The sequence below is a fragment of the Ochlerotatus camptorhynchus genome, unplaced genomic scaffold, assembly GCF_037179485.1.
Source record: "Ochlerotatus camptorhynchus isolate MF236.1 unplaced genomic scaffold, CSIRO-AGI_Acam_v1.1 ptg000074l, whole genome shotgun sequence".
Taxonomy (NCBI): Eukaryota; Metazoa; Arthropoda; class Insecta; order Diptera; family Culicidae; genus Ochlerotatus; species Ochlerotatus camptorhynchus.
In genome coordinates, this window is record NW_027040564.1 from 971,724 (window position 1) to 998,200 (window position 26,477).

Sequence of the window (26,477 nt, forward strand, 5' to 3'; positions counted from 1 at the left end):
TATAGAACTGTTTAAAACTAAACAATATTAGCATGGAGTGAATATTACATGTATAAGGATGTTGAAGAAATAAGTACATCTAAAACTGTTCTGAAACAGAAATACGCTGTTAAATAAAACAATTTCCCCGCCATTCGTGTCTCCTAGTCTACAGAGTGCTTGGTTCAATTTACTTTGATCCTTTTTGGAAAATTTCAAAAGCAGTTTTTTCCTGACGCATTATTTCAGATTGCAAAAAGCTCGCACTATTCGATTCCTTTTGATATTTTACAGAAAATGACGCAAGCTTTTTGCAATAAAAAAAATGAGTCGAAAAAAACTGCTTTTGAATTTAAAAAAATGCATCAAAGTAAATTGAACCTTAAGCGCGGATAAAATAAATTCACAAAACAAATAGTGTCAAAATTGTCTGAGCTCCCGTGTAGGTACCCGAACAGGAGAAAATAACTAATCAATACCCAATACTTTGTAAATAACAAAAAAATATACTTGCATTTGCAAAATTTGGTATTGGAATGGTATTGTGGGAACATTAATTGTTATTTTACCTCTTATATCAGGCTCATCCATACCAATTTATGGTATAGAAATATTCGTTCCTGCTTGGGTAAGGTTTGTATGATTTTAAGTTATGAATTATGAATTATTTTAAATACAATTTCAGCAAAAGCGGTCCCACAATTGCTTCGTCTAAACGGAAATAAACAGAGGAAGACGTTAGCAAGATTTTAAACCAGTTCGGAAACCTAGAAACTCCACCAGCGAAATGTAAATTATGCAGCAGGATGTTGAATGCCGACATCAAAAAGCAATCAAAAAAGACATCTCAAAGACCTGCAGCCGGAAAAGTTCTCAAAATTTGATCTGGACCCCGATGCTGAAGAGTTGGTATGCACGTTGACTACAACTTCAATGAATTTACATGACCTCCTGCTTCAAAATGGTGACAGAAGCTGTTAGTCTTCGACAAACCATGGATTTACGACATTATGACAAAAATCGAAGGAGCTCTCAAGGTGAATCCCGTTACCCAGAAGAATATTCGCGAATTGGAGAGGTAGCTAAAAGGTTTCAAGACCAAATCACGAAGGAATTGGAAGCTTGAAGCTGGATTCAGCGTCAATAAAGAGACGAAGCATCCTAGGTGCGAACACACAGTACATGAAAAAAAGATCAATGGTGGTAGCTCAAGTAACAATTTTGGTTTTATCACGGTTCTGTAGACCATGATTTAGACTTTTAGAATGCTATAAAACCTCTATTAAGCTTGCAATGTTACTTGCACGCAAACCAAAAATCTATTACAATGAATGTTAGTTCCGTTTCCTATCATCCTCTGTTCATGAACATCGCAACGAATGTTAGAAATTGACCTTGCAGGTGATGTAATGCTTTTTTGTCTTTTTTTATTTCGTGTTCCATCTACGCTTTCGACTATACCAGTAAGCTTGTAGAACAACGCACATTGTAGAACATTCCAGAACGACGCATACACTTGTCTCGAATCTCTCCAGCAGAAAAAGCATACGAAGTCGAGCATGCGAGAAAATGAGCGCTTCATGTTTGCTTTTAGGCTAACCATATTCAGAAGCATGGAGAAAGCACAGGTCTGATAGTCGCAACGTCCGTGGTTCGAGTCCAGTCGACAACCTTTTTTCTATTTTTTCGACATTATTAATTTCACTCACTAATACACTCCACATTTTTCGGTCTCCAATTCTCTTACATCGGACCGCAGCTAGGTATATCGCATCCTCGGTTCATGCGGTCTCCACTAACATCCTCTGATGATGAATCACACATAATTGTAAGCGAATCTTACATCCCCCGGTTGGGTGTGGGAAGTACCCTTTGTTTAATTGATATGAAGGTAGCTCAAACTGCGGAAAACATGCGTGACGAAGTTTTCAAACTTTTGTCACGATTTGGTCTGGAAATCGAGAAACTGTACTCTGTCACCACAGATAACGGGGCGAATTACGCGAAGACAGATTCTCTCATGAAGACGGTACAGGCAATCGCCCTTATTCTCATTTTCGATCGAACCGTATTTGTTTGCTTCAAAAATGTTTGTATTAAAAATACGATTCGAACGAAAACGAGAATAAGGGCGAATAATATAAATGTTTCCTACAAATGATCACAGCACTGGAGTCGACTCTACTCACATCTACCCCGTTCGAAAAGTTGCACGCACCGTTCGTAATTTTTGGCTACGAAAAAACCTACACGACGCGTTTTCTACTCTACACGTACACACGAAGCGATCGTTTCGCCCATTTGCTCGGTCCGTTTGCACTCGTTCAACGCATAGTTCGGTTACGTTCGAACGTTGAAAAACGAACGGAGTGTGTGCAACTGCCATCTTGCGGTTCGGTAGATTCTGAACAAAGTATGAACGCGTTCAAGCACGTCACTGCTGTAGTCTAGTTGTAGTTTGGAAAAAAAAACTTCTTGGAAAAGCCAGAAGAAACTTTCAAAACAAATCCAGAAGACGCACAATGCAAAACAGAATTCTGGGAGATGTCTTCGGAAATACTTTCCAGGAGAAACCAGAAACATTTGTAGAAATCATTTTGGGAAATAATTAAAGTCTGGTCGACTTAGAATCCGGACACATTGTTAATTCTATAGCAGCGCCTCTAGTGGTCGGATTTGGAGTGTTTTGACAGCGGTAAACGTGTTTCAGTGGTGAAAGTTTCGTCTTTTTATTTTCCTTGATTTGTTTTCCGTCGATCTTGTTTTCCGTGCTGAGCACCAATACTACCGACGCCAGGGAGGCAGCTCCCACACCTGGATCCTACCTATTGACTCATCAACTCATGAACCGGGGACCAACGGCTTTACTTCCCTATGTTATGCCTCAGAAGATCCCGACGGCGCCAACTGGGATTGAACCCAGGCCTGTTGGGGTGAGAGGTAATTACGCTTACCACTACACCACCAGTGCCACTGAAGTTTCGTCTTGATACGTGCAGTATTAAAAAAGTTGTACTATATGGAAAACGAGAAAATAAAATAGATCGAAGCCCCGACGTGGTCAATTCGAAATATCGCGAAAAAGTTGAAAATTGCCGCTTCTACCGTTGGAGATGTTCTCAACTTTTATTTGACCACAGTACGGGATGATATCCCCAGCAAATTCAAGTTTGTTTTCGCCGCTAAATTCACCCGGAAACTGATGATCCGGCAAGGAATTTGCAGCTGCGGACTCAAAACCAAGCTTTTCATCACCATCAAAACGATGGACTCGAAGCTGTATAAGCATCTCAGATCAATTCCGAGAAACACCTGATTTTATGTGTCCGATTTCTAACTGGACCTGACTTTAGAAGTAAAACTTCATCCGGAGGAAGTTGGAAGAAGTTTTCGGGAAAAAAAGGAGAAACTTCCGGGCAGTACCACAAGAAAATTCATAGAAAGGAAAGGAAAAATACTCGTCGTCGGCAGACAATTTTAGGAAAAATCAGAACCCTTCATGTATCGTTCAACAGAAATTAAAACATGAATATTATGATTAACCTTTCTGGTTACTGGATATAATTATTTCCCGATTCCCGGGAATTCCCGGGGAGAGCCACCTGCTATTTTCCAATTCCCAGGTAGTCAAAAAGACCGGGAAATGGAAACACTACTCAGAATGCAATACCCTCGAAATTGTTATGAAAATGCAGTAAATCCATAACATAAAGTAAACAACGATACAGACAAAACGGTTGCTACGACTACCATGACAAACTCGCTCTGTAACATGGCTCGATCAGAGTGGCAGAATGATAATGATATATTGCTTGCCTGCTTTGTTGCAATATACACGGATGAGGACAAAGCTTGATATGAATCGAGAAAAGACATAACAAAAAAATTCCCATTAACATGCGTGTATCATCTTCGGGTTTACCTCGTGAAGCAGCTTGTCAACAATTTGTTCGTTTCCTTCTACCACCCCGAATGAGCTGTGTCGCACGGGCTGCTTGTCATCAAAAAGAAGGAAGAAGATTATATCATTATTCCTTTGCACTTCTGACATAGCGTTATTATTCGGTTCGTTGATCGCTTGTCATTTTGTCATTTTAAGATATTTTTGATTCCTTGTGGAAATGTCATCAGAACTCTAAAACTCTAAACAATATTCTCGAACTTATTCAGAATATTCATTTGAAATGGATCTGCAATCCTCTTCACAATCAACGTGCAATTTCCTCCAGAACTACACTCCGGATCATAAGTTTAAGGACACCCCAAAAAAAACATGACAAATTTGTTATGTTCATATCTCTGTCATGCTACGTCCCATTTTCGTTCTCTTTAGATCATTTGAAAGGTATTGAATGGAACATTCCTCGTAGCCAATTGTTCAATATAATTTTGAAATTTTGTGTGCTAAAAGTACACCCAAAGTTACAATATTTTTCAAAATTTACTCTGAAGAATCGTGACTGATTTTCTCAGAATTAGGTTGGCAAATTATGAAATAAAAGTAGTAGTAGAACACTTATGCTATACCATTCATGCCATTCAAATAACCTTTGGAGATCGAAAATTGAACGTAAAATGAGAGATCATTGAACAAAACACATTTGCATGGTTTTTTGGGGATGTCCTCAAACTTATGATCGGTAGTGTACCTAAAACATCTAATTTGAACTCACACAATTGACTTAGAATGCTAATCAAAACTTTCAAAAAGTTGTTCCCAAAACTACCTTGGAATTTTTGCTGAAATACCTTCTTGTTATCCCTAGAATTCAGTATAAAATACTGAAAATAATAAAGCTCCAAATCGACATTATATGAACACTGCACAAGGCTACTTCTGTCAATGCTTATAAGCACCAGATCATAGCCCTAAATGTGAATATAGGACCTGTAAGCATTTTGACAGGAATGCTACGTGATGGTCACTATTTGGGAGTATTTTACTCTTTACTTTACGTCTGATTTCGGTCTTTCCATTCCTTCAAAGAAAATTACTTCATGAGAGCTATTAGAGATACCCCAGTAGTCCTACACTGAAAAAAAATCATTGATTAAGTTCAAATGAGAAGTCATCGGGGAAAGGAAGGATTACTAGTTAGAATTCCGTTTTTACTAGAGGTACCCAAGTAATATTCCAAATTTTAATGAGGTTTAAAGCATCCTTCAAGTCTAAGTCGTGGTCTTCAGAACCTCCATAAAACCAAAATTGTTACTTGGGATAGAAACCTCTGCATCTCATGTCAGAGAAAGGGAAGCAGGGCTGTGGAGTCGGAGTAGCAGTCGTGGAGTCAGAGTCAGACGCATTTTTTAGCATAAGTACCGACTCCGACTCAATAACAGGTTTTATCTAGAGATTTTCGTCTCTCCTAACGGTATAATCATCTTTTCCGGGAGCATTCCAAGAGCTTATCACCAAGCCATGGAAGATCGCAAAAGTCATATCTCACGAATTAGCATTGGATTGTCTCGATCCTAGCAATCCACGTTGACAAATACGGGCCACTGAATTAAATTTACGGTTTTTCCCGGATTTTCCCGGTTTCATATAAACAGCTTAAAATGGAAAAAGGGATGCCGACATGAGTGATTTCCGCAATTGATGTCACTGGAAAAAAAAGTTACGACTTCTTATTTTAAATGCAGAAGACCGGAGAAACCCCCTTCCCATCTTTGTTGAATAGAAACATGAATTTCCAGAACTTTGGATTTGGATGAATTTGGAGTTTTGAAATTAATTTGGGTTACATGTAAATAATTCATAGGATACTAGGCCAAATTGATAGTTTACGCATAGAAATTCTTTATTATAAGTAGAACTACAGGTTCTAAGGTAGGAAACTCTAAAGCAAATCGTAAGGAATTTCAAAGAGCATTCCAAAGTGAATTAAATAAGCGAAACATAATGATGATTAAACCTGCACATCAAAAAAATAATTTTGATATCACGTCAAAGTGGATGCACTACAATCATGTCGAAAATATGGTGTAATATTACTTGCTAAAAAGGACAAAATTATCATTAATACAATGCATGAACTGACATTACGCTGCTTTTACTGCATTTGTTTATTTATGTGGTCATAAAAATTACATGAAATTTTCGACATAATTGTAGTGCATCCACTTTGATGTGATATCAAAATTATTTTTTTGCTGTGTGAAATTATACCTAATGATTATCTGCGGTCGAAAATCTTTTAATCTTAATCTAATCGATCAATTAATTAAAGAGAAATTCAGTGGGGAGCTGCAAGGAAATATGGATAATAATTCCAGAGGAAAGTAATTCTTAATAAATCTCACAATATTTTTTGTTGAATTTTAAACTAGATTGAATATAGTTTCAAGAGAATTTCTAAAATAATTTATAAGAATTTTAAGAAAAAATAACAAAAAGGTTTGGGAGGGTTTGGCAGGATTTTTTGCATTTTTTTTTTTCAATTACAGGGCTGGTAGCGATCACTGCTGTCAGAAATAGTGATTTTAGTGACCATGTTGCAGAAATAAGTGACCAAATAATGACTTATAGTTGTAAAAATAGTGACTAAAAAGTGACCTAAGAGAAGGCGCATCATATAAATGTTTGATGTTTTAGACTTATTCAATTATTATCTAATAAACACCTATGTACGATATGAACCTTTAAAGCGAAAGGTTCAATAGAAAGTTTATAACCAAACCCACGGTATTAATCACGGTGTCTACTAACTTCAAAAATCTGGATAACCGGAAATGCTCAGGATTTATTCTTTCCCTAAAATACCTGGAAGTCTCAAAGAATTTAATTTTTTTCAGAGTTGGTTGGAAATGCTAACATGAAGCTTTAGTGTGATGATTTATTAGCTAGAGAATGATCTTTAGAAGAGGGTAGGTGGATAGTTCCGTTAGAGTACGGCAGTATGAAAATTGAATAGAAGTTGAAAATGAGCGAAGGGCCATTAATGCGACAGTTTTTATAGATAGACGCACATTTTTGCCTAACCCGTACGATGTACGCGGGTACTTGAAGTATGTCTCCAAGTCCACAGGCAACGTCGCTAGAACTATTCCACAGCCGCAGTCAGTTTATGAGCAAAAAGAGGGACGCACATACGTGCCGTACGGGTTAGGCAAAAATGTGCGTCTATCTTTAAAAACTGTCGCATTAATGGCCCTTCGCTCATTTTCAACTTCTATTCAATTTTCATACTGCCGTACTCTAACGGAACTATCCACCTACCCTCTTCTAAAGATCATTCTCTAGCTAATAAATCATCACTCTAAAGCTTCATGTTAGCATTTCCAACCAACTCTGAAAATCGTTAACTTCGCGTATGAAGTAACATAAAAACACTTTGAATGTTAATTTTTTTTGTTTTTTGTTTGTTTAATGGATGTTTTAAAGAAAATAATTGATTTTAAAATATAACCATTAAATATTTCTCGTTATTTTCATTCACACTTTGAACTTTAACATTCACAGTGGATTGGTCTTCAGTAAGGAATAATTTAAAAAAAAATATATATTTTGTTTGGTTTCTGAAGACCACTGTCCTTCTGTGAAGTTTTTCTAAATTTATGGAAGTTTTGTTCTCCCGGAATTTTCATGGAATTAGAACGAAATAATTAATAGAACTAGAACTAGAACTAGAACTAGATTTTCACTGAAGTTCTCAAATTTTTTTTTAAGTTCATAAAACTTCCCTTAAATTTGCGACACTAATTTAAAACTTCTTCAATAGTCCAGACGTTCCGGGTGCCTAAACGATTACTGAATTTCTTTAAAGTTTTCTAGACTGCCCTGAATTTATCAGTATTTTTTAAAAACCCGCAACTTTACTGAAATCAATTAATTTGCCTTGAAGTTTCGAAAATGTTCTTCGATTTTCCCTGAACTTATCTATGCTTACCTGAAGTTTTCTAAATTTGGTCAATAATCCGGCATAGAATTCTTGGAATACCCTATAATTCGACTAAACTCCTTGTAAGTCGCTGCAAATTTCCTTAAGTTAATGGGATTTCTGAAGCTATCTGATCGTCCTCGAAGTACTCGGAACTTCGCTGAATATCCTTAAACTATTTAAAAATATCTAAATTTGCTTGCTAAAAGTTCTCGGTTTTTTATTAATGGAACTTCGTTGATTTTCTTTAATCAACTTAGCTAAATTTTTTTAAGTTCTTGAAATATCCATGATATTACATCCTTAAAATACTCTCACGTTTTCCGGATGTTCATAAAATTTCCAGGAATTTTCTCGGAGCTTTGCTGAAGTTTTCGGAAATTCACTGAGTTTCTCGAAACTTCTTTAAGGTTTCTAATATTTCCTTGAAATTATTTGAATTGCCCTTTGATTCTCTGACCAGTCTTGATGTTCTCGAAGCTTCCATAAAGTTCTTAGTTCTATTGAAGATCTGGTTCTGCTCGGAAATAAATAGAATTCCCGTAAACACCTTTAAATTTCCCTGAAATTATGTGGGCTTCTGTGAATTTTCTGAAATATATCTGAAGTTTTCATAAATTCTCTGAAGGTCCTTGTACTTTCCATGATATTCGCGGGACTTAAGGGCTCTCGATTTGTTTTTCAGCACATCATGGAACTATCTTGAATTTATCTAAATTTTCGATTATAGATTTTTAATCTAGTTAGCTATTCTGAGGTGCTTAGAACTTCTTAAAAATTTGCACAATTCCCCTAAAGTTTTCTAAATTTCTCAAGTTCGCTTGACACCTGTGAAGTTCTCTGAGATTCTAGGAACTTCATAAAAGTTCCCAGTAAGTTTCCCATATTTTCAGCGTGTTAGCTTCCCTTATGATTCTGCAGTTTGTTTATAGAGCTTCACTGAAATTCTTAGCATTTCCTTTCATTCCTCAGAACTTCTCCCAAGTTCCTACAATTGTTGTAAAGTTAATGGGACTGCATCGAAGATCTGTAATCTTCCATAAAGTTAATTACGAACTTGAAATAAAACATTTTTTTGTTTACTTAATTTTGGCACTTTGAATATATTCAATATCTTGAACTTGTACATGGAATACGAAACTTTGAAGATATTGAATATTTTTAGATCTTGGACTGACATACTTGGAAAACTCAGGTAATTTTATCCAGAAAAATGAGTAGACATCCTGTATATAGAGAAAGTCGATTAAACGTCACAACGCAAAGAATAATCAATCTTGAAATAAACTCACGCTAAAAAGTTGAAAATAGTGACTTATTACAAGAAAAAGTGACTTTAGTGACTTGACCTTAAAAAAAGAGACTTTTTAGTAACTGACTTGAAAAAAGTGACCAAGTCACTAAAAAGTGACTCGCTACCCTGCAATTAGTTTATTTGAAAGACTGAAATGTCAAGAGGACTCCACGGAGCCAAAAACCAGTTTTTTTAATATCAATACATATTAATGAGGGACCTCTTCGTCTTTTATCCGCTCCTTCTCAGTATAGTCCATTATCCCGAATTTGTAGTAGTAATACGCGTCGTTCCCTTGATAGAATATGTTCCCCTTCCGAGTGAGGAAATGCAGGGAGTTGGGAATCTCCTTTTTTACGTCCACTTAAATTCCCCGTACACCTGTCAGCATATCAAGTCCCAGGGTAACTGGAAATTTCTCCCGAAATACACTGCCGCTCTTCGCATGTCGGTCCCAAAGCAATTTTTATCAAAACTGAGTTTTACAATGCAAATGGTAGCTGATCACCCATATTTTCACAATACTGGATGAACTCATAGACTTTGTTCTGAAAAAGTTTGGAACGACAGTCAAATTGGTTGTCTCATCACATAAGAAGCACTGGTAAGAATCAAGCTTAAAATGCGATTTTCTCGGCTTGCTGATTTTTGCCATGGGACCGACATGCGAAGAGCGGCAGTACATGCTTTACATCACAGTATTTCCCTAGCACGAATGCTAGATCGCTATCCGCGACTACTGGTGGTAGCTACCTCTAAATCTCGTTTTTCAGATTTGTCGTCATACAAAAGTTCTTTTGTAACATCCTTGGCTATAATTTGCCGTCACGTTTCCAGACAAAGTGCTATTTTGGGCCACCCTAATGAGCAACCATTATAATGCTCTATGGAGTTTTTGTGAGAGGTTTTCGATACCCTCTACCATATACTGACAAAACTTTAGTATCCAATGTAGATTCCAACCGAGAAACTCTGCAAAAAATGACCAGACCTCCACGAAAAGATAGCAAAATCAAAACAGATCAAAACTAACATCTTAAGCCCCTGAACCAATTAAAAGGTTAAATCTCTGGTGCAACGTGGGTCGATCAAATGCACCCAAGAGGGTAATGCTCTGAACGTTTTCCCACTAGTTGCGATACTATTAGAAGCCAAAGCCTTCTAATTCATCAAACAACCTCTATCACTCAGATCACCCGTCAGGCAGGCTAAGCTGAAGCTAACCGACAAATACACCCACCCAGCAATCCACCCAGCTAGATCTCAGTCCAGATGCACACCGCTTCCCTTGATAGCACGAAGAATGATTGCAGCAAAGCGGATTAGGAACAAAAACAAATCAAAATTTTGCACAGTCATGAAGCTCGTTCGCTCGTTCGCCTTCTTGGATCCTATCGAATCCATCGCCAGTCGGAACCGTGTCTTCATTAGGTGCGAGCGATTTTCACGAGTTTTTTTTTCAACGAATAGGGTTACATTCGGTATGAGTTCAATCCGTCAGAATTGTATGAGCAAATAAAAAAAACAATCCGGAATACCCGGAGAATAACACAAACGGGCAAGAAAAGTGCAGGAAGCAAACGAACAGGAGCATATGGCCTCCGCCGAATTTCGAATGTTCAATCAATAATCATGAAAGTGAGAATTTGCTACGATTGCTGGATTTGTAAATATATGGAAGAATTTGATGTGCTTACTCACCTTTTTCTTCCAGCTCAGCTGCTGCTAGAAAGTCTCCAAGAACTACTACGTACAGGCAGGCAGATCATCCCACGATGGCAGAGGAGAAGCTTGCTCGGGCAGGATGGATGGACGAAAATAACGATGGTCGATGACTGGCGAGGAACTGTCGAAACCAGCTGCTGGTCGATTTCGGATGCTTAGATTGCCTAATCTGGATCCACCACGTGGGTGGATGTTACCTAACACCTAACCATTGACCTTACATATGGGTCTCCTCTTACACGGACAGAATCGGAATCAAATTACTCTTCTTCTATGTAGTGTTTGAATTTTGGTTTAAAGACTTCCACTCTTACAGGGACAGAGTGTGTTGGTTGGTGACGAAGTCTTTTTCACCGTCGGTGCGGCAGTAGGAATTTTAATTGGTCACAAGCAAAATCTTGTCGCAGTCGGAATGCTGTCTGTTTCCAATGTTGGGCAAGAAAAAAAAAAACAGTCGAAAAAAACGGCAAACCGGAGGGACATTTTTGGCAACTCGTCTCTCGCCATCTAGCAGCCCAGTAACGTGAGAGTCAGGACTGATTTACATATAAAATAGATATCAACGTAGGGAAAAATAGCAACAACAACAACAACAACAACAACAGAGAACCAGCCCGGAACGATTGGGACAGAGAAAATGCGACACTTTTCCGTCGGCGACGCCGGTTTTCCATCTTTATGTAGCAACGTGAGCAGAGTCTAGTAGAAACCGGTGTTTGAGGCGTGTTAAATTTATAATCCCCTTGCAGCGAAAGAAAAGAACAAACTGGCAAATCGCCAATCGACAATCGCTACGATAGCAGTAGGTGCCTCTGTGCTGGTACTTGCATCAGAGAATGAAAAACGTAGATCCCAAGTGCCGCACTGGCATCGAGGATGATGAGTGCCAGAGGCCAGTTGGGACGAACTGAAAGAGGGCGAAATCTGGTGAGTGAGCTACGAGGTGCAAATTTGTGTCCCATTAGAATGGATCGATTTCCGATTCGACTGCTAATTGAGACTGGCTGACACGAGGAGACTTACATTGTTGTTGATTGAGTTGGATGGTGACTTAGGCGGGTATAAATAGGATCATCGCTCCATATGAAAGCGAAGCGGAATTGGAAATGATACGTAATCTCAACTGCATTGGTACGAGATAGCTGCGTTGAAATGCATCCCGATTGGGAAGCACAACAATCTCATTTGGCAGGAATTCGTAACAGTCCCGATAGGCCTTTTTAATGGGAACTAAACGATCGATTCAACCTCTGGTGGTGAATAAGAGAACGTCAAAAAGAGTGTTGTGAGCATAAATTTTTGCCTTGAGACATAGGAAGCGGAACACTTTTTTACATTTCCTGATAAATTGATTCATCTGAGATGCTGCAAAACTTAATCTACAGTTGAAAAATTTAATTCTGTAACGTTTTGGAAAAGATCCTGCTGGTGTTCAGGAATATTTTTGTTGAGAATAATGAAAAATTAGAAAAGTGCCTTAGTGGTTATGATCTTCCGGATTTCTTGTGTGTGAATTGGCAAATCAAAGTTGGCACTCGTTGAGAATAGACGAACTAAGAAAGTGATGATGATTTCAAATTTTTCCACGGAGAGCTATACGAGTGCAATCTTAAAATGCTTTTATTTTGAAAATGGAGCATTGTATTTAAATCTGGTTGTTGCTACACTTGTAGAAAAGCTAAAATCTATGCATACACCTAAAAATCTGAAAAGAAATTATTTTTCCTATATTATATATCTAATGAGTAGTCCTTAAGTTTTCTACTAACGTAGCTTTAACCAGATTTAAATAAAATTCTCCATTTGCAAAATAACGGCATTTTAAGATTGAACTCGTATACCTCACCGTGGAAAATTTTGAAACCATCATCACTTTCATAGTTCATCTATTCTCCACGAGTGCCAACTTTGATTTGCCAATAGTTAAGGTGCAAATCAGTTCAGATTTGTGGAAAATCGTACAAAAAGACAATTACCGATAGAAATTGGCAAGATTTTGAATGAAAAATGCTGTTATTTGCGTTGGGGAAAATACTTATTCTGATGTAAACAAACGGTTTGGTTGACGTTTCTTCTCGAACTCGCGTGGCGCACTCTACGTTGGTGGTGCATTAAAAAGGCGTATTGGGATTCACAAAAAAACCATTTCGGAATTAAGAATAATTCAGATTGGAATCCAGAAGAATCCCATTTGGGATTCTTAACAATCCAAGGATTCACAAGAATCCTGACAGAGATTCACAAGAAAACTCGATTGGCAGTCACAAGAATCCTGATTGGGTTTCACAACAATCTCGATTGAAAGTTACAACATTCCCGATTGTGATTCAAAAGTATCTTTTCTGGGATTCACAACAATACTAATTGAGATTCACAAGAAACTCCAATGAGAATCACTTTTGAGATCGAGTTCGAATAGTATATGCCGCAAAAATGCTCGAACGATTTGTCCTATTCTAAAGAAATTCCAACCATGCTGCAGCACATCATGCGAGCTGTCTAAAATGACGTTTCCTAGCACTTGACGAACTTTTTCGAGGAACAATATTTTGAACAGAACCTCGAGCAAATAGGGTCTCATTTATGCTAAGCTAGAAAATATGGAGTTTATTGCATAATTTTCTTAAAATCGTCGTCTCAAAACTGCTCGAAAATATGATTAATTCTGTAGAAAACCTACTATCAGCACAGCAACAAACACGAGTAGGGTTCTGAGTGTGAATTTCAAGCAAAATTACGGAAAAATTCAAAAATGACTCTACCGCTGTAATGGAACAGATCATTCGAAACGATTTTCGACAATCGACTACTACTCGAACCGGAAATGGTAGCGCTAATATGCCAAACAAAAGACTGAAAGACTGACAGGCCTAATAGGCTCTCTTCATGCACCATCAATGTAGAGTGCGCTAGCCGAATCTGAGAGGAAATGTCATCAAATCCATTTTTTTACAGCATAATGACGATTTTCAAAACTCAAAATAATGTACATTTTATTGCACAACTTGCAAGACCTTCGGGAGTGGTCTTATTTTTCGATTATCTACAGCTCTGAACTGATTTACAGGTGAAATAACCACATATTAAAAATATGGAAGATCGTAACCGCTGGGAAAATTTTATAAATCTTAATTTTTCTCATCAAAAATATATGGAAGCACCAGCCGGATCACTGCAAACCGGATACAGAAAACAAAATATTACACGTGGAATTTTCCACCCTCATCACTATTTTGAGGGTTCCCCTATTCACCACCTGAGGCTGAAACAATCGCTTAGTTTCTAAAGGCGAATCCAATAGAAACTAAGCGATTGTTTCAACCTCTGACGCTGAATAGAGGAACCATAAAAATAGTGATGTGGCTGGAAATTTTCGCCGTGAAGCATAGGAAGAGGAACCAGGCATACCAAAAGTACCGCCTCATGACAGTATTCCAACGGCTGTCGCTTTCTTTTCCCTACGCCAGCCTTGAGATTGAGCTATAAGCGACAGCCCACAGTGAGGCTGTTATACGACATGCAACGTTGCCGTCTTGTGCAGTACACGACAGCTCGTTCTCAGTCATGTATTTTGTTCGTTCGGCTATGACAGCCTCGGATGGTCATTCGTAACGTTCCTCGTACATACAACAAGCAGTCCGTCGAACTGCCGATTCGTTGCTGCTGTCTTTGAAATTTTGTTTGTGTGTCGTACCAGTGTGGCGCCGGAGCTCGTTCGGTGTTGCTATCACGTTCGTGCTGCCCATTGCAAAATTTTCATCCGATATTTTTTTAAAAACGTGCGGTCTCCGGCGAAAAATATAAGCCTACCCGACACCAACCTGACTTCTACCAAACCCCAACCCGATGTTGGCCCGACATTGACCCGACATAAACGCAAAATTGACCCGACATCGACCCGACATTTGGCCGACGTCGACCATAAATTGACCTTACATTGATCCGACATCGGGCCGACATATCTGTTCGGGATCATTCTTCTGGGTTTCTTCCATACTCCACTGCCGTATATCAATTGTATATAATGTCTCGTGACAGCCACTTGGGTAAGCTGAGGGATGTCGTCGATTTGTGAAGGCTGTTATGACGACAGAAACATTGAGAACCTGGTCATAAAGAATTGTATAAATACAGCCCATTCGGTTCACTACGTTCCAAGCACGATGATTTTAGCAAAGCGGGTATAGATGCGACTGTTCTAATACAGCTTTGATTCGTTCGTGCGTGCGCTGTTGCCAATACACTTCGAATTCAGATCTGAACGTACGGTAGCAAGCGGCAGTAAAGCACACAAAGCAACAGTCAATTTAGGTATAAACCAACTGTCGCGAGGAGGCTGTACTATTTGGAAGCCTGAGAGGAACATATTTTCACCTTTCCTGATTATTTTATCCACCGCAGGTGCTTGAAATCATCATCCGCGTGGAATATTTTGATTTCTGTATCGAGTTTGCAGTGACCAGCCGGATCACTGCAAAATCGATACAGAAAACAAAGTATTTCAAGTGGATGATAGTTTCAGGCACCTGCGACAGATAAATTAATCAGGAAAAGTGAAAATATGTTCCACTTCCTATGCTTCACGGCGACAATGTCCACACTCTTTTGAGGGTTCCCGTGTTCACCACCAGAGGCTGAAACGATCGCTTAGTTTCTCTTGAATTCGCCTATTCACCTGTAACTTCTGAAAAGGGCCTATTAACTTTTGTAAACAATATTTTGTATGCCTTTTGCAAGCGAACCGAAGTGTGAGTGCGTGAGCATGAGTTTCGCACGCGAGTTTATTCTCTCAGAGAAGCTCAATGAATGAGATTTGAGAATGATTTTCCGAACATTGACCGCGTCAGATTGTTTCGCAATTTGGTGTGGAACTGCTGTATGGAAGGAAATACGATTTTTTTACAAAGCCGTTCAGTTCGCTAAAGTTAGTATCGGATGTTTTGATTTAATCGATGAGAAAACACTACAAATTAATTTGGTAATAGGTATTGATTTGATTCTGATTCTGTCTTCCCTAACTTCCTGTATTTTAAGATTCATTTTTCATCCTAGACTTTTTATCCTATCCTTCTCTTAAACCTAATCATAACACAGTCACCACTCTGCTTCGCATTGTCATTCACATTATTACCCGAAATTCCACTTTTTAACCCTGACCTACTTAAATCGAACCCGTCTTCCGTTTTCCCAACTTGGTCCATACACAGAAAAATCAGCTTTCACAGCTTCCTTTACCCCAACTCCCCCCGTTGAACTATAAACATTTCTTATAGGATGTGCATAACTGCAGCACACAATTGCTACAAAATTCGTATCATCCCACCCCGTGGGATAGAGAGAAAGAGCGAGAGACCGGGACCTGCTCAACGACAACGACGACGAATCATACGACCCCACCGCCAAAGAAATCGCGAATTTTTTGATAATTATAGAATCGAGCCGCAACCAACAACTCTCGGCATGACATAACGTAGGATACAATTTCATCGTCGTTGGCGGATAGCTACTGCTGGCTGCCCTTTACCGGCGATTTTGTGACATTTTGGCATTTAGACGAATAGGTATGACGACCGGAAAAGGGACCCTCTTCTTTCGCTGCGCTCTGCCGCGTTGATATTCAGAACTACCTACATGCACATCCCGTTGCGACGAAGCTCCAGTTCACCAGTCGCAAAGAGCAGGGGGGGGGGGGGGGTGTGCGAATGTTACCGAATTTGGATCCCATCCACACCTGCAGTCAAGCGAGTCCGGACTCCGGCGGAGATGCGATGCGAGTGTGCTTGCTATAAGGGAAGGGTTGCCAGTTGGGTTGTGAAAAATTGACCACTTTGTTAGTTCAAAGTTCGAGTGGTAGTAAACGTTATTTCAACTGAGGCTTGAATAAAGTGGTTAATTGACCACTTTGTCAAGCTATTTTTTTATGAAACGCACAAATGTTGCCTACTTTTCTCGAGGTTCTAGAAGAAAAAATCTCAAAATAATGTTTTATTTCAAAGTTCGAGTGGTAGTAAACGTCATTTTAAGTGCTCGAATAAAATGGTTAATTGTTTTTTTTTTTCGAGCAGTTCAAGGTGAACAATGCATTAGGTCCTAAATAACATTGACAGATTATCTTCGTCGACTTTCTCTTTGCATCCTCACGATTATGTTATGACATTCCCAGCTATTTCCAGCACACAGATCGATGGTATTGTCTAGCTTCTAATACGACAACCACGACAAGAAACGGTTCTGTAGCCAAGTTATTGACGAAAGAGAAAGTCGATGAAGAGAAGCTATCAATGTTACTAGGACCTAATGCTTGAATTTTGGTAAATATGATGAATTTAAAAAAAAATGCGCGGCCTATAATCCTGTGGCGTTCCGCAACCTCACTTTTTACCTATGCACCAACTTTCAAAACCAGGTTTAATGCCATATTCATACTCGATTCGGTTGAAAATAAGACTTAATCTTCTAGTTTACTCGATATCTATCCATTGCTAGGAATATTTTGATAATTGTTTATGTTTTGAGAGTTGGTGCACAGGTAGATTGAGGTTAAGGACCACTTTGTCAATCAATTTTGGCGTGACTTTCTACCATCGATTTTACAAAACTGGACCAACAAATTACTTTTTGAAAAGCGCAAATTTTGCCTACTTTTCTGGTGGTTCTAGAAGAAAAAATCTCAAAATATTGTTCCAGTGGTTGGAAACGTCATTTATACTACTCGAATGAAGTGGTTAATTTTATAGAAAGCAATATCAGCAATGTTGTTCTGCTATCCCAATACACATTAATGGGGGGTGAGCAATATCCTGAAGGATCAGATCAATGACAGTTAATTCGAGCAGTTTAAAATGACATTTCCCAAAATCCACTCGAACTTTATTTTGGAGCAATATTCGAGTAAAGGGAATTTAAATTATTATAGGATTAAAATATCTGCAATCAATCATATTTTCGAGCAGTTTTTCGACGATGTTCTACCAGCGATTGTGTGAAAATATATTTTCTCGGGGTTCTAGAAGAAAAACATATCAAAATATTATTTCATGGGAAAGTTTGAGTGCTAGAAAACGAGCAGTTTATCGAATGATATGATCCATTTATTGCCTCATTTTCTAAAAATCTTTGGTAGAAAGTCGTTTAAAAACTGCTCGATGTGATTAATTACCCAAGGGCATGAAGAATATAGTTAATAAAGACGGCCGTAGAATCAAACTCAAATTTGGGTTCCGGCTACTCAGATTCGCAGAAATCAGGGTTACTCATAAACTGAGTAAAAATTTGTGTTAGAATTAGAGTAAATGTAACTCATATTGGTAAAATTGTTGATTTTTGTTCAGTTCATGAGTAACCGTGGTTTTAGCGAAAGTTTATTAATGGAACGTAAGCTTTGATGCTATGGCCGTGTAGAGGAAGAACAGCGCTTATGTCGCTGTCGAAATATTGTTTGCTTTCCCATGTAGGCATACAACTGTCAACGCGAGAAAAAAACAGAATAGTTTGACAGTTCGTCTACCTCTGTAGCACCCACTAGCGACAATCGATTTTACTCTCGTTCTGTACGTTAAATATAGTGTCGGATGTAGTGCGTTGTAATCGCACAATGATGCACTGTACAGCGCACTACTTCCAACATTATGTTCAATGTACAGAACGATAGTTAAATCGATTGTCGCTAGTGGGTTATTCCGGTTTTCAACTGTATCGATAATATGAAGAATTATGACGCGAACAGACAAACGTTAGACCATTTAAATGGACCACTTTGTCAAGCAGTTTAGACGTGATGTTGTACCAGCGATTTCACAAAACTGGACCAACAAAATACTTTTTTTAAGGTCACAAATGTTTGCTTTTTTTCTCGTGGTTCAAGAAAATAAAATCACAAAATATTGTTTTATTTTGAAGTTTTAGTGATATTAAACGTCATTTTGAGATGCTGGAATGAAGTGGTTAGTTTAAAAATTATGGAACATCGATAGAAAAACAACCACCAATATTGATTCAGTTTAAAAAAAATCTTCTGTAACCTCTTTTGCATAAGTTACAAACATCATAAACTGCTTCAATTCAAAATTTTAGTGAATGTTAATGAACATAACTTTTAACTTCACAAACAAAATGATCCATTGTTTGAGATGGATGCAAATAACATCAATTTTCAGTTTCAGTTTCAGTAATTTGCAGTGGCGTCCCGTAACCTCACTTTTTACCTGTGCACCAACTTTCAAAACCAGATTTAATGCTATATTCATACTCGAATCGGTTGAAAAATACACTTAATCTTCTAGTTTATTCGATATCTATCCATTGCAAGCAATATTTTTGATAATTGTTTATGTTTTGAGAGTTGGTGCACAGGTAGATTGAGGTTAAAGAAACGCCACTAGTAATTTGGAGAACATACTATAGCCGGGTATTTCGTATTATGAGCAGCGTTTTAACTAAATAAAAACTGCTCGACATGTACCTACGACCATTGCTTGATAATGATTATGACATATATAATCATACAAAACAATTCATAATTAGATTTCCAAACGCTCGAACAATATTAATAATTCTTCGAAAACTTCTGTCAAATTTAAACATAAATTAATTTTCTCGAGCAATTAGGACTAGAATAAGTCGGTGGAACACTGCATTGAAATGCAGTTCAGTTAACGAATGCTGTTAAAAGTCAACATCCTAAGTAACCATTCTGGTTTTATGAGGGTTCTGTAGACTTGTAGAACGCTTTAAAACCTCGATAAAACTTGCAATGTTGCTTGGGATGTTTCTGCTTGTGAACGTTGATCGTATTCGGAAATGTTTTCAATGATTCAATGCGAAAATTGTTGAAGATAATCGATTAACGTACATTGGACCTTTTGAATAGACCCAGAAATCCGAAAGGTATCGTTGGTCTCAAGTTTTTTTCAAAACCTTTGAAAGTTTGAACGTCTGCACGCTTTCTACCCACATAAAATAGGCTTCAGTGGTGCCACGCCCAAGTAACCAACAAGCCCGCTAATAGCCCTTTCTGTAAATGAAAGCTGATATTCGGCTGGTAGGGGAAATGGATGTAATGTCGGCCTAAATGTCCCTAATTTGGGTCCATACATAAATTCAGCAATCGACTATATTTTCAATAGCGACCAAAAATATCCATTAGTACCGTCCCAATGACGCGTTCATCTAGATAAAATTGATAAATAGCAGATTTTTAGCAATGGGCCCAATCTTAGATCCGTAGGCCAACAATAGAGCAATTTCCCCTATAGTCTGCAAAAAATCTATATGTTTTGTTTCAAAACAGCTAAATATACGCCTTAATGTAGGCATTTAGCAACAGATTTTCACATTAAGGCTAAATTTACTTTGATGCATTTTCGAAAAATTCAAAAACTTTTTTTTTTTTCGATGCATCATTTCAGATTGCAAGAAGCTTGCGTCATTCTATTTCTTTTGCTATTTTATACAAAATAATGCGAGGTTTGAGTAATCAAAAAAATGCGTCGAAAAAAATCGCTTTTGAATTTTTCGAAAATGCATCAAAGTAAATGGAGCCTTAAATCGGATATACGATTCAAAAAAGATCAATTTCTTTTTTTTTTCCGAAGAAATCTTGATAACAACATCTTAAGATTCAGATTCAGCGACCCAAAAATCGGTAAACTGAGTTATTTCGCCGATCAGTTGGTTTGCGAAAATCAGCGGATTTTGTAGAAAATAAATAGAGTAAATAGAGTTTCCATTGTTATGCAAAGCTAAACAAATCTGGAATGTATTGTTTCATTTTCTTAAAATCGCTGCTAGATGGCAGACCTAAAACTGCTCGACAATATGATTAATTGATAACAGATTTCCGGATACAATCGTTCATAAGGTATGAAAATGATTTGGATTTTACGTTCAAATCCAGCCAAAAATTAGTCAGGTATGCCATTGTGCCAAATAGAGTACCAGAAGGAACGTTCAATTTATGATAGGATGTTAAGGAACAGTACAAACTTACACATTGCAACAATTTATCAAAATTCAACATGTATAGCTGTATAAAATCGAAGCAAAGGTATTGTTCAAAGCTGCATTGCAGTCATAGCATTATCACGTTGAAATGTTTGTATGTAGACATTATTCTTCGGAGTCTTCCACCCGACCTTTGGCAACCCTTCCACAGTCCCGGAGACTATCGCATCGCAGCAGCGCAAACATCAACATCAACAGCAGCAGCAGCAGCAAAAGCGATCTCTTGACTCTTGCAAGAACCAGCAGCAGCAGCAGCAGCAGCAGTAGCATGCTGTCTCGTTCGCCCGTTTTTGCGGATTTTTTGCTCCAATAGATTTCGGGGGCCCTCCGCCGTCGTCGTTGTCGCTGAAATTGTACACACGACACATCGATGGATGAAAACTGCGACATCTCGAAATACTTTTTTTTTGCATTGCTTCAGCAGGTCCTCTCTATCTCGCTCGCTCCTCGCTCGTTTACTGCCAATATTAAATGCTGTCAAACCACTAAGGTACTACCCTCCTCCGAGTGTGTGCTTTTAGAGGTCACTCTTGTGCTGCTGCTGAGCCTGTTAGGCCCCCACAGAAGGCTCCCTCCAAAGCAAAGGAAGACCCCGACCCCCCCGAGGAACGACAGTAGCAGCAGTAGTGTTTACGCTTCGAATCCAGCTGCTTCTTCCAACATGAAAAATGCACAATCACCACTCACGGACTTACTACGGACCAAGACGAGGGGGGTTCCTATTGGAACTTGTTTTCTCTTTTCTATGCTTCACCTCACCACTCACGAAAACACCACCGATTCCGAAATGCCAGGGATTCCGATTGGAACACTGACCGACTGGGGGGATTTGCACTAGGATCTTTTCCCTATCTGTTTTGATGGTTTTTCCGACAGCTCTTTCGCTTCACACACTCCGCGGGTGCTATTTTAGGGCACTACTTTTTTCCGATTGCAACTTTTTCCCTTTCAATTCGCACGAATTCCGTGTGACACGAGATTCGCAAGTAACTGCACACCGAGACGCGGAGAAGAACTCGCAATGTCGATCTAGGAGTAGGCGAAAGCGTAGAAGTTGATTCCTTTTTTCACGAACGCACCCCGACAGGATTCCCTGTTTTGTGTACTGAGCACTGACCGACTGGACTTGGAATCCAATGCTTCTTCTGGGAGGACGATGGTCACTCGCGACTTTTCTTCAGAATGTTTTCGCTGCTCTAAGAACAGTAGTAAACCACAACTAGAACTCTTGCTGGTCGCGTTTCGATCCGATACACACACGCACGGGGAAAATCCGGAGCCCTGCCAAAAGAACGCACCGCTCTTATTGCTGGCTATATGTGTGGAAGAAAAACGCGAACGCGACGACGACGACAACGAGCTGCTAAAAAGTTATTTTTCCTTCTTTTTGCCTTTTTTCGGTGTCTCTCTGGTAGAGCTGCTAACGATGCCTGGTCGATCTACTGTCCCGTTCGTTCTAATTGGAACTCGCCTATAAGGTGTTTTCCTCCTACACCGCAGTAGCAGCGCAGCAGCCAGCAGCCCAAGGTGCGAGTGATTATTGTTATAGTGCCATCCCGCTCCCACGCACTGTACCATCTGTCAAAAAATGTTTCACTGCTCCGCACCGAAGGATTCGCCCGGGTGCCCAACCACCTTGCTCCACCACCCCCAGCCCACCCACATTTCCCGAGCGTATGAGGGCGAACTAGGGTGACCAACATTACGGGGGTAGGAAGGTTGTAAGAACATTATTTGTTGGACGCATTATCATCATGGGCGGAGAAAACAAAATGCAATTAATCATGTTTTGTTGTTTTTGACATCATCCACATCCAGAGGGCCAGTCACTTTCGAATGTATGGGAATGGTAGGAAACCATTTGAAAATGCATGAAAATTTTCAGTTTTTATTCATTATCGTCTTTATGGGCAGTTTTAGATGCACAAAAAATGCACGAGTACATTACTATGGTGATAAGGTAAACACTCGTTTATTTGTTTTCTTCTGTGAAAGCATGTTTAGTCACAAATCGTGGATTTTCTGATATTTTCCATACTGCAAAAATGATTTTCCTACCACTGAAGGGGCGACATCTATCGGATCTTCTACTCAAATCATATAATTAATTCGGCAGCAGGGTTTTCAATTAACTTGCAACCCTTGCCAGAAGGTAGCGTTTCACATTACTTTTCTTTTCGATTCTTTGTACGTGCAAAATAATAATTGAGTGTATCGCAATATTCTGCGCATTTCTTGATGCCATTAATTAACCAATAAAGATCAATTAAGCAATAGAGTTAGAATCAAGGGGCCAGACAACATCAATTTATCTTGATATATTTCCAATATTTAGATATATTCACGTTAAGGTGATATTATTCTAGCACTCTAATACCAAATTTCTGCTTTGACAGTTCAAACACCGACGAAGTTCAAATCGCGCAATTGAATCAATTTAAACAGCAGAAATGAAAACTAAGATCGATCGACGATAGTTCCGTCTACAATCTGAGTTCCAGTTGGTTCAAGGTGTGTCATTGAATAAGTGTATTAAGTGGAAGATAGTTTCAAATCAAACGTGCATTGGTGACGTACTAGATGGGATCTCCCTAATGGTCCCCTGACCTATGATCTAGCCTTACGGAGTTTGCTTAGAGTATAGCCCAATAACATTTTCAGCTTTGTAAGCCAACTTTTGCAGTGTTGTACTGTAAAGTAGCTGAAAAAAAGCTGCAGATACAGCTACAAACAGAATCTAGCAAAATTGTTTACTCAACTTTTTCACAACCATTATTCAATTTACCAGCCTCACTGAATAACAACAACTAATGTCACTTTTGTACACATCCTAATCAACTTTCAGCTTGTAGCTACAAAACATAGCTAATAAAGTGAATATATCACTCATTTGATGGCTTCTACACAATCAACCACTCTTGCTGAATAACATAACCATCACAAGTGTTTTTTCAACAACTCCCGAATAGAAATTTACATTAGCCCAACGTTTGATTTTGATGTCTACATCAGCATCGAAATCAAATGTATGCCTGATGTCAAACATTAGGAAACATTATGATTTAGTTGTATTTAAGCAACGTAACATAGTGTATACATCAGAAATTTTGGAACAAAATTTTGCCATTCTAATGTCGGTCTGACGTCAAAAATTTCAATCTATTGACATTAGAACCAAACGTTTTAAGGATGTTTTCAGATGTACAAAACGTTAGAACTAAACGTTGTTCGGATGTTTTTATATGTAAATATATTCTGATGTTTTCTAACGTAGATGCCTCCCGATGCTGGAACCAAACTTTTTTGGATGTTTTCGGATGTACACAACGTTAGAACTAAACGTTGCTCGGATGTTTTCAATTGTACTTCGTGTTTGTTGTTCTCTGATGTTTTCAGATGTACAAAACGTTTAAAGTAAACGTTGTTTGAATGTTTTCAAATGTAGATGTTTACTAATGTTTTTAGATATATAAAACACTAGAATCTTACTTTTCAAATGCTTTCAATTATATTTACAACACATTAGAATTAGAAACATGATCGTGTAAACACTACACACCATTGTTGTTAGATTACATCATAAAAATGCGTACATAACAGTCAATGCTGAAGCTCCCGTTTCCCACCAGTCAGTTAACTGACCTTAGCTAACCTAATATCATTGCGGCAACTCTCTATGCGGCAGGGGAACTATGCCATTAGCGCGCTAAGAGTTGTTAGACCACTGACATAGGCGTCAAGTGATGAAGTTTGATTCTAATGTAACGTTAGGTTCTGTTGTCATTGGATGTATTCTGATGTTTTATGCGTGCAACAAATTACATCGTGATGATGTTTGATTCTAATGTAACGTTAGGGTCTGTTGTCATTGGATGTATTCTGATGTTTTATGCGTGCAACAAATTACATCGTGATGATGTTTGATTCTAATGCAGCGTTAGGTTCTGTTGTCATTGGATGTATTCTGATGTCAAATTTTACATCGTCAAGACGTTTGATTCTGATGTAACGTTTGAGGCTAATGTATTTTTATGTACTTGGACGTCACACTGAAGTCTGAATACATTAAGGTTACAGCAATACACGTTAAAATTTAATGTATTGAAGATGTCTGCTGATGTTTCCTACATTACAATTTCTATTCGGGTAAACAACCTGTACTCAGCCCATAAACTGTGTTAGCGCTACTTTACAAAGGTGAAGTAACTAGTCGAGAAAAGTGAGTCATGTGCACTGTTATAAAGCCTCTACTCAACGATTTTGTTGTAGAAGGGCATGTTGATTTTTTTTACATCAGTTCAAAGTGTTAGCGTAGCACAGTTGGTAGTGTGAAAGATTGCCAAATGTGGTCGTCTCGAGTTCGATTCCAGATTCCGGTGCAGGGTAAATAATTTGGTGGTGTTGCTTGTAAATAATTTGGATTAATTTGATTTACAGCAAAATATAAACTAAATCAATACCTCCATTAAAAAATAACGTAAACAATATTCATCCCGGCTTCAAGACAAAGCTGTGTAGTGATTATTGGATAACCGTTAAAAGGTTGAATAAGCGCCTTTCAAGTCCACACACAACTAAACAGCAGGATAACAGCTGTATAGAAGCGTTAAATGGATATGCAATAAGAGCTTGTCCCAACAGTCCTGTGTGGCATATATTAGCGCTAGTGTAAGCAGGTCTTAACTTGACGCTTAACGAGTCAGCAAGCCATGTGTGCAGCCCTCCGTTGTAAGCGCAACAGTTCAATGCTGGTAAACAGAGGTACTATGCCAACACTTCATAAACACACACGGGCAACTCTCCACTCACTTTCGGACCAGCTCTTCACAAGGTAAGTTGCACAAGTCCCAACAGCAATAAGTAGCTGACTAAGTATAGAGATTGAGTAAAAGTTTCCTCATATCGTATAATGTTTGAATACAGCTTGAGGCTGTATAAATGAAAGGAGTTAAGCATATACATTGTGAAAATTGTTAGTTGGGAGGCTACAATCGAGTCTGTTGACGGCTACCTCAAAAATATTACAAAACGAATATAGATTAAATTTTATGCATTTTGTGGTTTTTAAAAATGTCTACATTGGTTCGATTAAAATTTTTGCCAAAATTATACTAAGTCCGAATAACGGAGTGGAATTCGATCAGTGTTTACTAACATGATAGGAAAAAGAACATCTGGATTCTCTTCGGAGCTTCGTGCTGATGAAGAGCTTCGTCCTGGCGGATTTCTACTGCACCTGTTATCTGCTGGGCAGCTAAGTAGAATGCGTGAGCACGAGTTCATCCTAATGAACATCGAAATTGTAAGTATTTTTTAAATAATATTCATAAAAAATAAAATTATTAAAAACCTTCCTGGGACAATTTTTGTTTTTATTTGTAAACAATAATATTTACCATAAATAAAATAAATAAGCAAAAATACATTCTCTCGAATAAACCGTATCTATGCATTGTAAGTATATTTCGATTTTATACTATGGCACGCATAAACCATTTTTATACTAAGTTTGCATTCTCTCCCTTTATACCGACCTTTGCGTCGGCACGGAGAGTTGTGATTTAGCGTAACTTTTATAGAGCTTTTTGACGTTTAAT

General features: G+C 38.3%; 2 protein-coding genes across 4 annotated transcripts in view; both read right to left on the minus strand.

The window, feature by feature from the left end:
- LOC135697568 (neuronal calcium sensor 2) overlaps window positions 1-14,215 on the minus strand; it is a 419,634-nt gene extending 405,419 nt beyond the window's left edge. For both annotated transcript variants that reach the window (XM_065217340.1, XM_065217344.1), the window contains exon 1: window positions 10,855-14,215. The gene's annotated coding sequence lies outside the window, so the exon portion shown is untranslated. The remainder of the gene's footprint in view (window positions 1-10,854) is intronic.
- Nca (neurocalcin homolog) overlaps window positions 1-22,342 on the minus strand; it is a 501,567-nt gene extending 479,225 nt beyond the window's left edge. Inside the window, exon 1 of one of the 2 annotated variants that reach the window (XM_065217349.1) lies at window positions 21,640-22,342. The gene's annotated coding sequence lies outside the window, so the exon portion shown is untranslated. Of the gene's footprint in view, window positions 1-21,634 lie in introns of both variants that reach the window. The other variant, XM_065217347.1, reaches the window with a different exon arrangement.
- Between the last annotated feature and the right edge of the window lie 4,135 nt (window positions 22,343-26,477).